A 16,733-nucleotide genomic window follows, 5' to 3' on the forward strand; every position below is an offset into this window, starting at 1 on the left:
TTGCACCAAAATCTTCCAAATTTTCCCTAGGAATTCAAAAAAAATGTTGTTTCTTAATATTCTTGACATTTTTTTAAATTGATTAGTTTAAAATTCTTTTACAATATCTTCAAATCTTCTGAATATTTTTGGAATTTACTTGATTTTTTGCTTGTTTTTTTAATTCTACCAAATTGAAAAATTTTGCTTTAAAATCTTTCACTCTTTTTCTAAATAAAAAATTATGAAAAATTTTCACACAAATGTTAAGAAAATTATTATTTTTTTCAATCGTTTGCATTTTCCAAAACTTCTAATATTTTTAAATTATTTAGATATTTGTCGTGCTTTTTTCAAATTTTGAAAAGTTAAAAAAATTGTCTTAAAATATTTCAGATTTTTTTCTTATAAATTTTAGAAATCTTTTGGAATCTTTTGAAATATTTTGAAATATTATTTTAAAAATTAATTTTTCAAAAAAAAATATCAGTTTAATTTTTCGTGAGAACCGAAAGAATTTGTTTCATATTCTTAAAACATTACAAAATTCATACAACAATGTATAGGTTTTTATTATTTTTTATTCGTTTCAAAAGTTGTAAGTGTCTTTTAAACTTAATTAAAGTTTTTATCTGAAATTATGAATTATGGCAAAATTTTGTTCTTAAATCTTTCAAACTCTTTTTCAAAATTGTTAGAAATAATTTTAAATGTTTTGTATTATTTTTTAATTTCTCTTAGAAATTATTGGAAAAAAATCTTTTATAATTTCCCCATATATCCAAAATTTTTTCGTAAATCTGAAAAATTAAAAGAATTGTCTTAAAGTCTTCCATAGTTTTTTCCAAAATTGAATCTCAAAATCTTTAAAAATGATTAAAAATTGCACCAAAATCTTCCAATATTTATTTATTAAATTTTCCCTAGGGATTCTAAGAAAATTTGTTTATTTCCTTAAAACATTCCAAAATCCTTTTGAACCTTCTCAAGTTTTTAGTTTGAAATATTTTTGAGAAATATAATTTTTTTAAATCGATTATAGTTTAAAATTCTTTTACAATCTCTCCAGATCTTCTTCATATTTTTTTTATTTACTTGATTTTTTGTTTGTTTTTTTAATCCTACTGAATTGTAAAATTTTTTTTTGAAATCTTTCACTCGAAAACTTCTAATATTTTTAAATTATTTAATTCTTTTGTGATTTAAAAAGAAATTTGTTTAAACAACAAAAATTCTCTTAAAATCTTTCAGATTTTTTTATTGAAAATTTTATAAATCTTTGAAATATTTTGAAATATATAAAACAAAAATCTTTTATAATAAAAAATCATTAAAATTTTTTCGAGTAAACTAAAGAATTTTTTTCATTTTCATGGAACGTTAAAAAGTTTTCGAAATAACTTATAAGGTTGTATAATTTTTATTCGTTTCAAAACTTCTGAACTTCTTTTAAACTTACTTAAATTTTGTTCTGAATTAATGTATTATAGCAAAATTCTGCTTCTAAATCTATAACTCCTTTTAAAAATTTTAAGAAATAATTTAAAATGTTTTTTATTATTTTTCCATGAATCCTCAAATTCTTTTGTAATTCTGAAAAATTAAAAGGAATTTTCTTAGTCATCCACAGTTTTTTCTAAAATTGAATCTTAAAATCTTTCAAAATAAGTAAAAAGCTTTTAAATTTTTTTTCGAATTTTTCAAAATAAGTTTTTTCCCATATCTTATTTTTTTTTAATAATTGGAAAAAGTAAAAAAATTTAGAAATTATAGCGTGGCAACAAAAGGTTAAGACTATAATTATTTCCCATTATTAAGCAGTCATTTATAATTTAAATGTTCTCTTCCATTTAATTAAATAGTAATTATAAAATAAAAAAAATAATTTTCAAAATACACTTACGAAGAAAAAAATTAATTTTCACGAAGATATTAACAAAATAGGATAAAAATTGATTGAAACCCATAAGATTAATCTACTGTAATTTGTGAACGCTCCCATAGACTTGTATGTCTGTGTAAACCTTTTTTTGTAAAAAGGAAGTTACACTTGCCACCCTTTTTTTAAATTTTTTTCCCGGTATTTTTCATGCAAATGCACTTACCGCAAGTGCAGATGCTCATTAATGTACACACGTGTTTGTGGATGAGTGAGTTGAGTGCGCTTATTGAATTATGAGACAGGAGTGGGGGTAAGTAACTGCAGTACTTACTGCAATTGTTACCTCGACCGCCCTAATTGCAGTCACGGTGCGTGAATTTTCATAGCATGGCGTGATACATATCATGTGAGACCCCCCCCCCCCCCCCCCCCCCCCCCCCCCCCCCACCCGAACCGAAAATGCAATTAAACTGGATCCGAAACTATTAATGGGAAACACGGATCATAATCCATTTTTCCCATTTTTCCAATTTTTTCCATTTTTTTATTCAAATTTAATCATTTGGTTTAAAAACTGATCTTTTTAAATGACTATTTTTTTGTTATTCAAATTTAGCAACGCTATTTTATTTCATTATGCAGATTCTTATCAGTGTAAACATAAATATTTTACACTGATAAGAATTTGCAAAATGAAATAAGATAGCGTTGCTAAATTCGAATTAAAAAAAAGATAGTGATTTAAAAAGATAAATTTTTAAATCAAATGATCGAATTTGAAAAAAAGTAAACAAACTTCAACAAAAACAGTTGCATTTTTACCTAAATAATTAAATTTTTTAAACTGTTAGATTGTTAATAAAAAAAGGTGAATTGTAAATCCAGATGTGAGAATTTTTTGCCCGAATAGACGAATGTTTAACAAGACAGTTGAATTTTCAAACAAATAGATGATTTTTTAAGAAAAATACTTAATTATAAATCAAATAGTTGCATTTTAAACAAAACACTGGAATTGCCTACTATTAAAATTAGTTTTTTATCAAACAGTAAAAAATATTTAAAAAATAGCTTGAACCAAAAAAAAAAGAGCTGACTTTATAAAATTAAATGTTGGATTTTGAACCAAAAGCTAAATTCCCAAAGAAAAATTAAATGGTTAATAATTAAATTAAAAAAAAGGAGTTATTAACTAAATAGTTAAATGTTTACAAGAATACTGAAATGTTTTACTACAAAACTCAACCCTCAAAGAAAAAGTTGAATATTCATTTTAAAAAATTGCCAACAAAATATTTGATCAGCTAGCTGAATTCTTAACCTACTACAAATTTTCAAATAAAATAATACATGCTTAACAAAAAATTTTTTTAACAAAGTAGTTCAAGTATCTACCTTGATAGAAAACTTATTAAACAAAAAGACGAATTTTCAGCAAAACTTTAAATTTTCAAATTATTTAAAAAATTTTTAAACAGTGTTGAATTTAAGAAATAAATAATTTTCTAGAAAATATTAAAATTTTTAAACAACTAGTTTAATTTTTAACCGAATAAGAGAAATTTGGAACCGAAGAGGTGAATTTAAATTAAAATGATACATATTTAAAAAAAAAGAATTTTTAATCAAGTAAGTTAAGAATTTTCAACAAAAAGTTAAATTTTCAACGAAAAATTAATAATTGATATTTCAACAAAAAAAGGAATTTTCAAAAAAATATTTAAATTTTTGACTAAATAGTTGAATTTTCAACTTGATAAGAAAAATTCTTAAACAGAATGAAAACAAAATTGAACTAAGAAGATTAATTTTCAACCGAAGAGGTAGGTGAATTTTCAATTAAAATGATACATATTCAACAAAAATCGAATTTTTTAAAAAGTAGTTCAAATATCTATCTATATATAAAATTTTTCAACCGAAAGGACAAATTTTTAACAAAAATTTAAATTTTTCACGAAAAATTAATAATTGATATTTCAACAAAATAAGGAATTTTCAACAAAATAGTTAAATTTTTAAACAGTTTTCAATTTAAAAAGTAAGTTTCAACAAAATAGTTTAACTTTTGACCAAATAGTTAAATTTTCAACCTAATAAGAGAAATTATTAACCAAAATGAAAAAAAAATTCAACCATGACGATTAATTTTCAACCGAAAAGAAGAATTTTCAACAAAAAGCTAAACTTTCAACGTAAATTTATTAATGGAAATTTCAACAAAAAAAGGGATGCTTTAACCAAATACTTAAATTTTTTAAATAGTGCTGAATTTATGCGAAAAAATTTTTTAAACAAAATAGTTCAGTTTTGGACCGAATAATAGAAGTTTCAACTTAATAAGAAAAATTCCTAACCAAAAAGACGAATTTTATACAAATAAGATTAATTTCATACCAAAAAAACAGATTTTTCAACAAAATACATAAATTCATAATCAAATAGTTGAATTTTAAAGTAAAAATGATCCGATTATAAGGAAAAATGGTAATGTTAAATTTTTAATTAAAAAAATTTATTTTCAAGTAAAAATATATTTTTTCAACAGGTTTGTTATATTTTTGAACAATTAGTTACATTAAAAAAAAAAGATTAATATTCTAAAAAAAATACGATTTAAAAAAAAATCAACTAATAGTTTAAGTTTTAACTAAAAAATTAAGTTTCAACTAGATAATTAAAATTGTCAAAAGACTGTTTAATTGTTAGCAAAAAAAAGTGAACTGTAAATCCAGAAGGAAAAATTTTTGTACGAATAGACGAATGTTTAACAAGATAGTGGAATTTTCCACCAAGAAGGATTACTTAAAAAAAAAAAACTCATAATATTGATAAAATAGTTCAATTTAAAAAAAAATACTGCAGTTTTCTACTATAAAAATAAATTTTTAACCAAATAATGAGAGATAACAAATATTTAGTTTAAAACAAAATCAGAACAGACTTTTCAAAAATTAAATTTTGAATCTCACTCAAAAAGCTAAATTCTCAAATAAAAAATAAATAGTTAATATTTAAATAAAAAATGATTTTTAACAAAATAGTTAGATTTTTTAGCAAAAAGGTGGAGTTTTTAAAAAAAACTGGAATTATTAGGAAAGTAGTTGAATTTTTCAAATAATACTGGTATTTTCTAATACAAAAATCAATCTTTAAACAAATAGTTGAATCGAAAAAAAATAATTTCCAGAAAATATTTGACTAAATAGTTGAATTTTGAACTTACTACGAGGAATTCTTAACCAAAATGAGAAGATTTCAAACAAGAAGATTAATTTTTAACCAAAGAGGTTAATTTTTCATTAAAATGATAAATATTTAACATCCAAGAAAATAAAATAATTTTTAACTAAGCAGTTCAAGTATCTACTGAGATATAAAATTCTCTAACAAAAAAAAAAGAATTTTCAACGAAATATTAAACAGTTAATATTTTAAAAAACAAAAAAAGGATTTTTCAATAAAATAGTTCAATTTTTAAACAATTAGTTGAATTTTCAACATAATACGAGAAATTCATAACCGAAACAACAAATTTCACACAAAAAAGATTAATTTTCTACCAAAAAATCAGATTTTTTAACAAAATACATAAATTCACATCCAAATAGCTGAATTTTTAATTAAAAACGATAAATTTTGAAGAAAAAATGGTATGGTTGAATTTTCAATTTAAAACATTTATTTTTAAGCAAAAATATTTCTTTTCAACAGGATTGTTATATTTTTGATCAATTAATTAAATTTTCAACTAAATAAAATAATTTTCCACCAAAAATATGATTTTTCAACAAAACACTTAACCAATAGTTTAATTTTTAACTTAAAAATTAATTTAAAGAAACTCCATTTTCAAGAAGATAGATGTATTTTTAACCAATTAGCGGAATTTCAACGAAAACAATAAACTAAAAATAACTAAAAAAGATAAATTTTTAACCAAAGAAATCAACTTTGATTTAAAAACGTTTTTTTTAACAAAAAATAAAAGAGTCGAATTTTTATTGAAAAAATTAATTTTGAATGAAAAATATTGCATTTTCAGTAGGATAGATGAACTTTTCATCAAATGGCTAAATTTTCAACCAAAAAGATAAATTAAAAAAAACATGATTTTTCAATCAAATAGATGAATTTTCAAATTAAAAAGGTCCATTTTTAAGCAAATTATTAAATTTTGAAGTAAAAATAATCAGATTTTAACCAAAAAATGGAATAGTTGAATTTAGAATTAAAAATTTTATTTTCAAATAAAAATATTACTTCGAAACAGGGTTGTTGTATTGTTTACCAATTAGTTAAATTTCCAACCAAAAAGAATAATTTTCTATAAAAAATACGATTTTTGAAAAAAATATTCAACCAAAAGTTTAATTGTTAACGAAATATTAAATAGTTGATATTTCTATTGGAAGAAAAAATTTTATTTCTTAAATATACTTAAATTTGCAAGCATTGTTTAATAAAAAAAATATATTCAACTAAAAAAATCACTTTTCAACCAAATAAATCAATTTTAAACTAAAATCGATCATTTTTGTACTAAAAATAGTATAGTGGAATTTTGATTGAAAAAATTAATTTTAAAGTCAAAATATTGAATTTCCAGTAGGATAGATGAATTGTCAAATGGCTGAATTTTCAACCAAAAAGATAAATAAAAAAACATGAATTCTCAACCGCATAGATGAATTTTTAACTAAAAAATATTTTTTTAACTAAAAAAGATAAATTTTTTAAACAAATGGTTGAATTTCAATGTAAAAACGATCAGGTTTTAACCAAAAATGACATAGTTGAATTTTCGATTTAAAACATTCAATTAAAAATATTTCTTTTTAACAGGATTGTTATATTTTTAACGAATTATTGAAATTTGCAACCAAAAAGTATAATTTTCTACAGGAAAGACGCTTTTTAAACAAAATACTTAAACAATTGTTAAATTTTTTAATGAAAAATCAATTTTCAAACAAAAATTAGAATTTTAAACGAAAAGCGATCATTTTTAAACTAAAAATAGAATAATTCAATTTTCAGACAAAATTTTTGTTCACAAAATAGTTGAATACAGTAGTAATATGAAGCTAATTTTATAAGTAAATAATCATTCAGAATTATTATTATTAATATACTTCAAAATTATTATTATTAATATAATTTAGAATTTAAATTTTATTGGATTTATAGGAATTTTTCCATAGAATGTTTTTATGGGATTTATGTAGAGTTTATTTAAATTGTCATAATGTTAATTTAATACTGTGTCAAGGGCAATTAATGTCAATTACTCTTCCTCTTTCCTCTTGTATAATTAGAAACAATTAGGGCGATTATGATACTTGAAGGAATTTCATTATAAATTTTTAGAGTTTGATAACAATTTATTGAAATTATTATTGTAAAGATTTCAACAAATTCTTGTATTTGATTTAATTGTTTATATTCAAATACTCGAAAATGTAAAAAGAATGTAAAAATTATACTTAAATATAAATAATTTAATAAAATATGTACTGTAACAATCTAATTGTTTTATTTTAAAAAGATGAAACTTTTATAACATTTTTGAATTGTTCAAATTTCAATTTTCATAATTTAACAATTAAGCGTTTAAAGCCGAATAATCTGAAATTTTAAGGGTAGATAAAAAATCGGATAATAATATATTCTCCATAATGAAAACGTGAATAATTATTAACAAAAAACATCTTAAGTTGCGCAAATCTATTAATGTAATTTATTTTCAATATTTAAATTTGAATTTAAATATAAATTTTCAGATTTGAAATGCACAAAATTTAAATATTTCAAAAATTCGAATATTTTTTATTCTAATCTTGCTGACATCTCTTCTTATTAAATTTTTTTACCAATTCTAACAGGGACAAAAGAATCTTGTAAAAAATGACTTTTTTATTATTTTTATTTTAGTTTTAGAAGCCCGAATCCATCTGCCGTAACAGTTAATTTTAAGTTCTTTTTAGAAAAAAAGTTTAAAAAATGGATTTATAACAAAAAAGTCTGCTGTAAAGAGAAAAATTTGGAAATATTTTGGTACAGAAACTTTTCGAAACAAAAATCTCATCAAAATTGGTTAAAATAAAAAATAAACGCCAGATTTCAATTCTCTTAAATTGAAATACTTTCTAATTGGAATCAACAAATTAGTAAACAAAATTTGTAAAGTCCGAATTCGACTTTTAAAAAATTAGAAAAATTGTTTGACCCTAAACAGTTTTTTTTTCTCTGAAAGAAAGTAAAAACGCTTCAAATTATTTTTTTCCAAAATTTTAAAAGTACTGGTAGGATTAACATTCCTAAAACGTCTTTATAAAATGAGAGACAATTAACAAAAAATTGAAACTCTCGAAATTTATGCAACTCCAAATTCATGTCGAAAAATTTCAAAAAGTTTTTTGTCGTGGGAAATTATTTTGGGGTGAAAAACAATAGAAAAGTTTTCTTAAGATAAAAAAACCAAATAGGATTTATCTTGAAAAAATTAATCTGTAATAAGACAAATAAAATATTTTTCGATGCATACAATTTTTGGAACATAAATATTACTAATCTGTTTTGTAATTGGAATTAATAAAGAAATGCCAATTTTTTCTTCGTTGTTCCGAAATAAATTATTTTAAGTCTAAATATATTTGTTTAAATTCGAAATATCTTATGGAAATAAAACAAAATTTTTATATAGAAAAGACTAGTCACTATCATGCTTTATTCAATTATTTTGAAAATGATCCTCGACAAAATTACGCTCGACGTAATTCTCTGGAATTGTAACCCAAAGTTGCTTCGTTATGTTAACTGAATTTCCACGAATTCCCCAGTCCCCTAAAATTTCTGCCACAGTAATTGAATTTTCTCGAATTTATATTAAATTCACGAAACAGAAATTTAATTTTCACTCACAGTAATTGTATAACTATATGTGGAAATTTATAATTATGAAATGATTTAGAGAGAATTTCTAAAAATTTGACCAGTTTAGATAATGTATTTTGTTGGAAATTAATTTTTTTTTTTAAGAAAATTAATTTTCTTTGTTAAAAGCTTCTTCCTTTTGGTAATAATTTAAGCAAATCAATTAACAATTTTTTTCGCCTAAAATATATAAATAATCTTTTTAAAAAATATGTAAAAAGAAGAGAAAAAGGTTTATTTTCGCTATTTTAAATTTTGTATTTTCGTGTTTTAAAAAAGCCTCATTTTTTAGTGTGATAAATTAGCGTGAAATTTTCTTTCAGATTTTATAAAAAAATATTAGTTATTATTATTAAATGTTATTTAGAATTTAGAATTCTACCCTTTAATCAAATTAAAATATTATTTTAGTATAAAATATATAAATATCCTCTTTAAAAAATGTTACTAATTTTATTTAGCATTTTTTCATTCTAACTTTTTGGTTTGGAAAAAAATTGTATACACTTGTTGATGACAAATCTACTATGTTAAAAATGTTTTTTTTATTTGTTAAAAATTCATCTCGGCTTGAAAATTTAATTTTTCTTTTTTAAATAATCTTGTTGGTTAAAAATGATCTTGTGGGCTGAATGTTAAAATAACTTTTTTTATTGAGAATACATTTTTTTACGAAAAATATATAGCTCTACAATTTTTGGTTCCATATTCATATTTTAAATTAAAAATTGAACTTATCTAGTTAGACATTCAACTATTTTATAAAAAAATTCATCTGCTTGCCTTGAAAATTCATCAATATGACAGAAAAATAAACAATTTGTTTCAAAATTAATTTTTCTGTTTTGATCATTCATATTTTTGATTAAAAGTTCAACTGCTGGCATAAAAATTGAACTATTTGGTTGAAAATTTACTTTACTTTGAAATGTAATATTTTTTCGAAAATGGTTTTTTTAAAAATAATATTATTTCTTCTAATTTAATTGTTCCAGTTTTGGTTGAAAAATCATTTTTTATAGGTTGAAAATATAACGGTTTTTAAGACTTTTCATTTATTTTGTTAAAAATAAATTTGGTAAATTAGAAAATAAATTTTGTTTCATAAAAGTTTCTTTTTTCTGTTGTTTGAAGATTCGACTAATTTGGTTAAAAAATCGCCTTTTTTGATAGAATTCAAATACTTTTTTTGTTTTAGTCAAGAAGTAATTTTTTTAATTACGCTGTTTTATTTGAGGATTCAGTTTTTTATTTAAATCAACAACAATTAAACGTTTTGAAGTCATTAAAAAAAATTCAATTGTTAGATTAACAATTTTTTGTCCAAAAATTCCTTTTTTCTTAAAATAAAAATTCATTTTTTATCTGAAAATTTCATTATTCCATTTTTGGTTGAGAATTTATTCTTCATAGGTACAAAATTTAATTGTTCAGTGGAAAATTTAGTTATTTCGTTTAAATTTTTTTCTTTCGGTTGAGAATTCAAGAATATGCTTAAAAACTCTCCTTTTTGGTCCAATTCAACTCGTTAAAAATAATTTTTTTCTGTCAAAAATTAATTTTTTAAAATAAAAATTCTATGGTACAAAAAATATATTTTTTAGTGGAAACTCGAACTATCTGAATTGAAATTTATCTTTCTTGATTTTCAAATAATCCAATTGGTTGAAGATCAAATTTTTTTGTTAAAAATACATTTATTTAAATGAACTTTTTTGTTGAAAATTCAATTTTTCGGGGTTAAAATTAAACCATTCTTTAAAGAATTCTGGTTTTTAGTTTAAAAATTCATCTAATTCGGTTTAATTTTAATCTGTTTTGCTTGAAAATTTGTTTAGAAACTCATTTATTCTATTTAGAATGCAATATTTTTACTCGAAAATTAAATTTTTTAATTGAAAATACGAACATTATATTTTTTGTTGAAAAATAATTGTTTTTAGTTTAAAATTAAACTATTTGTTTGAAAATCGATCTTATTAATTAAAAATTTAATGGTTCGGTTGATAATTTAAAATTCATCTTTATTGATTTTTAATTCATCCAATTGGTTGAAGATTCAATTATTTTGTTAAAAACACATTTTTTATCGTTTAATCCAACTGGTTGAAAATTTATCTTCTGCTAGAAAATGTATTGTTTATGTTGGGAAAAAATCATCTTTCGCGGTTAAAAATGAACTTTTTTCGTGAAAATTCAGTTTTTCTGGGTTAAAATTAAACATTCTTTTAAATGATTTTGCTTTTGGAAAATTCAACTTTTTTTGGTTTAATTTTAATCTCTTTTGCTTGAAAATTTGATTATTTGTTTAAAAACTCTTATATTCTGTCGAAAATGCAATATTTTTAACCAGAAAATGAATTTTTTAAATTTAGAATTCGAATATTCTATTTTTGGTTAAAAAATGATCGTTTTTAGTTTAAAATTTAAGTATTTGGTTGAAAAAGCAACTTTTTTAGTTAAAAATTGTATTGTTTGGCTAAGAATTTATTTACTTTTTAAAAAATTTCTCCTTGTGAATTGAAAATTCATCTTTTATGATTTCCAATTCATCCAATTGGTTGAAGATTCAATTATTTGGTTAAAATCACACTTTTCTCGTTTAAAAATAAACTTTCTTGTTGAAAATTTAGTTTTTCCGGATTAAAATTTAACCGTCTTTTAAGGAATTCTGCTACTACTTGGTTGAAATTAGACCTTTTTCGTTAAAAATTAAATTGCTTGGCTGATAATTCATTTCCTTTTTTGAAAATTCATTTTTTATGATAAAAAAAGTCATCTTTCTTGTACCTCTTTGGCTTGAAAATTGACCAATTTGTTTAAAAGTGAAACTATTTTATCGAAAATTCATAACTTCTGCTTAAAAGTACAATTAGTTGTTTCTTAATGAAACTGCTTGGTTAAAATTTAATTTGTTATCGTCAAGTTTTGTTTTCTGGGTTCAAAAATTCATCTCTTTTGGTAGAAAATCCTTGTTTTTTGAAAATTGAACTATCTTGTTAAAGATCAAATTATCATTTTAAAAAAAGGTGGAAAAAAGACCAGGAATTATGTTTAACATTTTAAAAATTACAGTTTATATAATCTAAAATAAATTTTTTCAAAAATGGTTAAATTACCTGCCAAGATCACGCTTTTCTTCAGAAAAAAATTGCTATTTTATCCCTTAACTTCTTCTGATAACGTAATAAACAATATCTTCAGTCTAAAAAATATTCACTTCATATCCAGACAGAAAAACTTCACTCCTTTCACTCACTGTACCTTTTCGAGGAAGACTGTTTTTTTCAGACCGCACTTGACATTACAAGCAACTTGTTTTCCTGCAGGTGCATTTAAGGCACTCGCAGCCTTATTCGACTCGCCGGTTTCATGAATGAACGTCTCGCGCTTGCACCGGCAATTGTAAATTGTAAATTGTAAACTCTCAAATGTAAATCGTAATATAAAAAAAATAAAAAAAAATAAAAATGACCCGTATAAAGTGGTCGCGGGAGGAGACAATGTGCAATATGCGGGTCAGATGTGTCTGCGAAGAAATGAAGGGGCTACTTAGTTTTTGGTAACCGGATGTTGGAGAACTAGTGTCTCTCAGGGACGAGCGTGTGTCGCATCAATTGACGCCGTCGCTACGCGGAATGCACTCGTTCCTAGCACAATGAACTCCGACCCTCGAAGATCGTCAGGGGTGGGAGGAAGTTCTGGAGGTTGGTCGAGTGAAGCACTTCTGCCGGCTCGCCAACCGGCTTCAGCTTTGACATTTGAGTCACGTCATGGGGAGTTTACGAATTGGCAGAAAAGTAAAGTCGGATAAAAGAATTAAACGAGATCAAAAAGATCAAAAACAGTCGGCGAATCATGCCGAAATAATATCAAAGTGTTTCTCAGAAAGCCCTAAGAGAGAAAAAATTCTTCTTAAAAATTGTCAAGATTTTTTTTATTGGCAGCAGGAACCGAAAATTTTTGTTTCGTTTTGCTTTTTTTAGTCTGCTTTTCATTTTTTTTTTAATTATAGCCCTCTGAACAGTTTCTAATTTGAATGCATAATATTGCGCAATCTCCGCGTGTGAGTACTAGCGCACTGCGCCTTTCATCTGCACTGCTCGTCTTCTCTCAGGCAAGAGTCGCAACCGTTTCTTGCTAAGCGTGGTGAGAAATTGCATGGGTCAGCAGTTGTAGGAATCACTAAATCGCGAGTGGTTAAATTGAGGGTCGTGTGTAAAACAAAATCTAACACATTTTGTACGTTTTAGTTGACCTAAGTATCATAATTGTGAAGAAAATTGTTTTATTTTTATCGGGGCATACAAAAAACTTATAAATTACCCAAATCTGAAAGAAATGGAGACTATTAATTATGTAAAATATTTATTGTGTGCGTGTGTGTGGGGGAGGGGCAAAGAAAGTTTTACTTAAGTTTTTTCTTTCTAATTTCATAGCACGAAAAAAATAACAGTTCCAACAGACCATATTAGTCAATTCTTACGTATCTTCGGTCGCTGAATCCAAACCTAAATTCGAAATTTGAAAGTTAGTTCTTATTTTCTTTCAAACTTGAAAAAAAATTTCGCACATTTCACGGCCCTAAACAAAATTGGAGTCCCGACGGGCCAGATTAGTCAATTATAATGTATTTTCGGTCGCTAAATCTGAATACAAAGTCGAAATCACGAAGGTAACCTTTGCTTTCTTCCTAACAAAAAAAAATTCCTAGTTTTCACTGCCGCACGAAAAAAAGTAGAAATTCTGACCGACCAGAATAGTCCATTCTTACGTATTTTATGTCGCTGAATCCGAAATTGAATTTGGAATTCCGACCTTAACTCTTGTTTTCTGCCTAACTTGAGAAAACGCTTTTTCGTACATTTCACTGTGTCGTTAAAAAGTAGCTAATTTTGAAGGAACAAAAGAGTCAATTCAGACGTATTTTCGGTCGCTGAAACCAAGCCTGAAGTCAGCATTCCGACTTTAATTGTTGTTTTCTTTCTCCCTTAAAAAAAATTTCGTACACTTTACAGTCCCATAAAAAAGTGGAAGTTCTGACGAACCAAAATAGTCCATTCTTGCGTATTTTGGGTCGCTGTAACCGAATCCAAATTCGAAATGTCGAAGTTTATTTTTTTTTCCTCCAAACTTAAACAAAATTTCGTACAATTCGTACAGCAAATATCGCAGTACCACAAAAAATATTTTGTGTTTGCCAAAACCCAATACGGGGTTGGAATTCCAATGTTTTTCGTAAATTTCCCAGTCGCAAAAGAAAAGGAGTTTTGACGGATCAAAATAGTCCATTCTCACGTATTTTACGTTACTGATAACGAATTCAAAGTGGAAATTCCGAAATAAGCTGTTGCTTTCTTCTTAACTTGAAAAAAATAGTCATGCATTTCACAGTTGCACAAAAAAGTAGGAGTTTCGACAGACCAAAATTGTACATTCTGGTGCATCTTTGGTCGCTGGAGCCGCAACCGAATTTGGAATTTCGAAATAAGGTTTTGTTTTTCTATCAACCTCAATAAACACTTTTTTTCGAACATTTCACGGCTCAAAAAAAGTAGGAGTTCCGACCGACCAAAATAGTCAATTCTTATATGTTTCGGGTCGCTGAATTTTAATCCAGAGTGTTAAGTAATCACGAAGGTAGCTTTTGTTTTCTTCTTAAATAAAAAAAGTCGTACATTGCATAGCCTCATAAAAAAGTAGGAATGGTCAAGGACCAAAATAGTCTTTTCTTACGGGTTTTGGGTCGCTGAAAACGATTCCAAAGTCAAAATTTTGAATTTAGCTGTAATTTTCTTCCGAAGTTGGAAACAAATTTCGTATATTTCACAGCCTTTCCAAAAAATTCGAGTTCTAACGGACAAGACTAGGAAATTTTGACTTATTTTTGGTCGCTGAATCTGAATATGAAATCGGAATTCCGAAATTAACTCTTGTTTTCTTTCCACCCTGAAAAATTGTTTTCGTTAATTTCACTGTCTCACAATAAGTATTTCATTCCGACGGAATGAAATAGTAAATTCTGTCGTATTTTGGGTCGCTGAAACCGAACCTTAAGTCGGAATTCCGAACTTTTTTTTTCCTGACATCAAAAAACACTTGTTTCGTATGTTTCACAGTAACTCAAAAAATTAGGAACTTCAACGGACCAAAATAGTCCATTCTGGCGCATATTGGGTCACTGAATCTAAATACGAAGTCGGAATTTCGATATTAGATCTTGTTTTCTTTCGAAATTTGACAAAAAATTTCATACATTCCATAGTCTTACGGAAAATTGGAACTTCTGACGGGCCAAAATTGTTCATTCTTGCGTGTTTGGGTCGCTGTAACCGAATGCAAAGTGGAAATACCGAAGTTTGTTCTTGTTTCCACAAGAAACTTTAGTTCCACAAAAAAAAATTTAGGTTGCCAAAACCCAATCCAGCGTTGGAATTTCAGAATTTGCTAATGCTTTCTTCATAACCTCAAAAACTCTTTCTTCGTACATTTCACAGCTGCAAAAAAAAAGTAGAAGTATTGACGGATAAAAATAGTCAATTCTTACGTATTTTACGTCGCTAAAAACGAATCCAAGGTGAAAATTCCAAAATCTGTTGTTTCTGCCTTCTTTACTTAAAATTTCGTACATTTCAGAGCCGAACACAATAAAAGGAGTTTTGACAGACTAAAACAGTCAATTCTCATTAAATACTTTTTTTGTACATTTCACGACTAAAAAAAAAAGTAGGAGTTCCGACGAACAAAATAGTCAATTCTTACGTATTTTGGGCGGCTGAAACCGATTCCAAAATCTAAATTTGGAAGTTTTTTTTTTCACCCTCAATTTGAAAAAAATCGTAAATTTCACAGCCCTAAACAAAATTGGAGTCCAGATCCAGAAGAAGAGGCAATTCTGACTTATTTTGCGTCGCTGAATCCGAAATTCAATTTGGAATTCCGACCTAAACTCTTGTTTCTCTGCTTACTTAAACAATTTTTTTTCCGTATATTTCACTGTCCAAAATACTGAATTCTTACGTATTTTGGGTGGCTAAAACCGGATCCGACGTTGGAATTCCGAAATTAACTCATGCTTTGTTGCTAACCTTAAAAAAATGTTTTTTCGTACACTTCACATCCGCACAAAAAAGTAGGAGTTTTAGTCGATTAAAATAGTCATTTATGCCGCATATTGGGTCACTGAATCTGAATACCAAGTATATATAGTTCTTATAGTTCTTATTTCCCTACCAACCTCAAAAACACTTTTTTTGTACATTTCACGGCTCAAATATACAGTTGGAATTATAATGGACCAGAGCAGTAAATTCTTATGTACTTGGGGTCGCTGAATCGGAATCTGAAATTAACTTTTTTCTATTAAAAAAAAACACACACACAGGAGTGCTTTTTGAAATGTTAATCAGCGTCCCGTTGATTTATGAGAACTTAATAAGTTAGATTAGTATAAATTATAATTTATACAAGGAGAATAAATATAAATTTCCCAAGATTTTAATGAGAATAAAAAAAGATTTTTCAAGATTTTCGATTCAACGTTAAATTATAATTTCAAAAAAAAGGAAGATCATTTTCAACCAAATAGTTGACCTTTCAACCAAAGTGAATTCATTTTCAATGAAAAATGAAATACAGAACTGATATTAAAAAGAAAAGTTTTTTTATTTCAATGCAGTAAGTGCTTATTTAAAAATGACAAATTTACAAAGGTATACTTGATTACTGACCCAAAAATAGTTCATTTTTATCAGGTTGAATTTTTAAACAAAAATTGCATTTTTAATTATGTAATTTAACTTTTAATAAAAATCTAAATTTCGTTTAATTTTTTTAATTTAAACGAATTCTAAACATGTTTCAAAATTAATCAAATTTTTTCTAAGATTTTTAAATCAGCTTTCCAAATTAACAAAAATTGCTTTCACAACTTTCA

The sequence above is a fragment of the Belonocnema kinseyi genome, chromosome 4 (genome assembly GCF_010883055.1).
Source record: "Belonocnema kinseyi isolate 2016_QV_RU_SX_M_011 chromosome 4, B_treatae_v1, whole genome shotgun sequence".
In the NCBI taxonomy this organism is placed as follows: Eukaryota; Metazoa; Arthropoda; class Insecta; order Hymenoptera; family Cynipidae; genus Belonocnema; species Belonocnema kinseyi.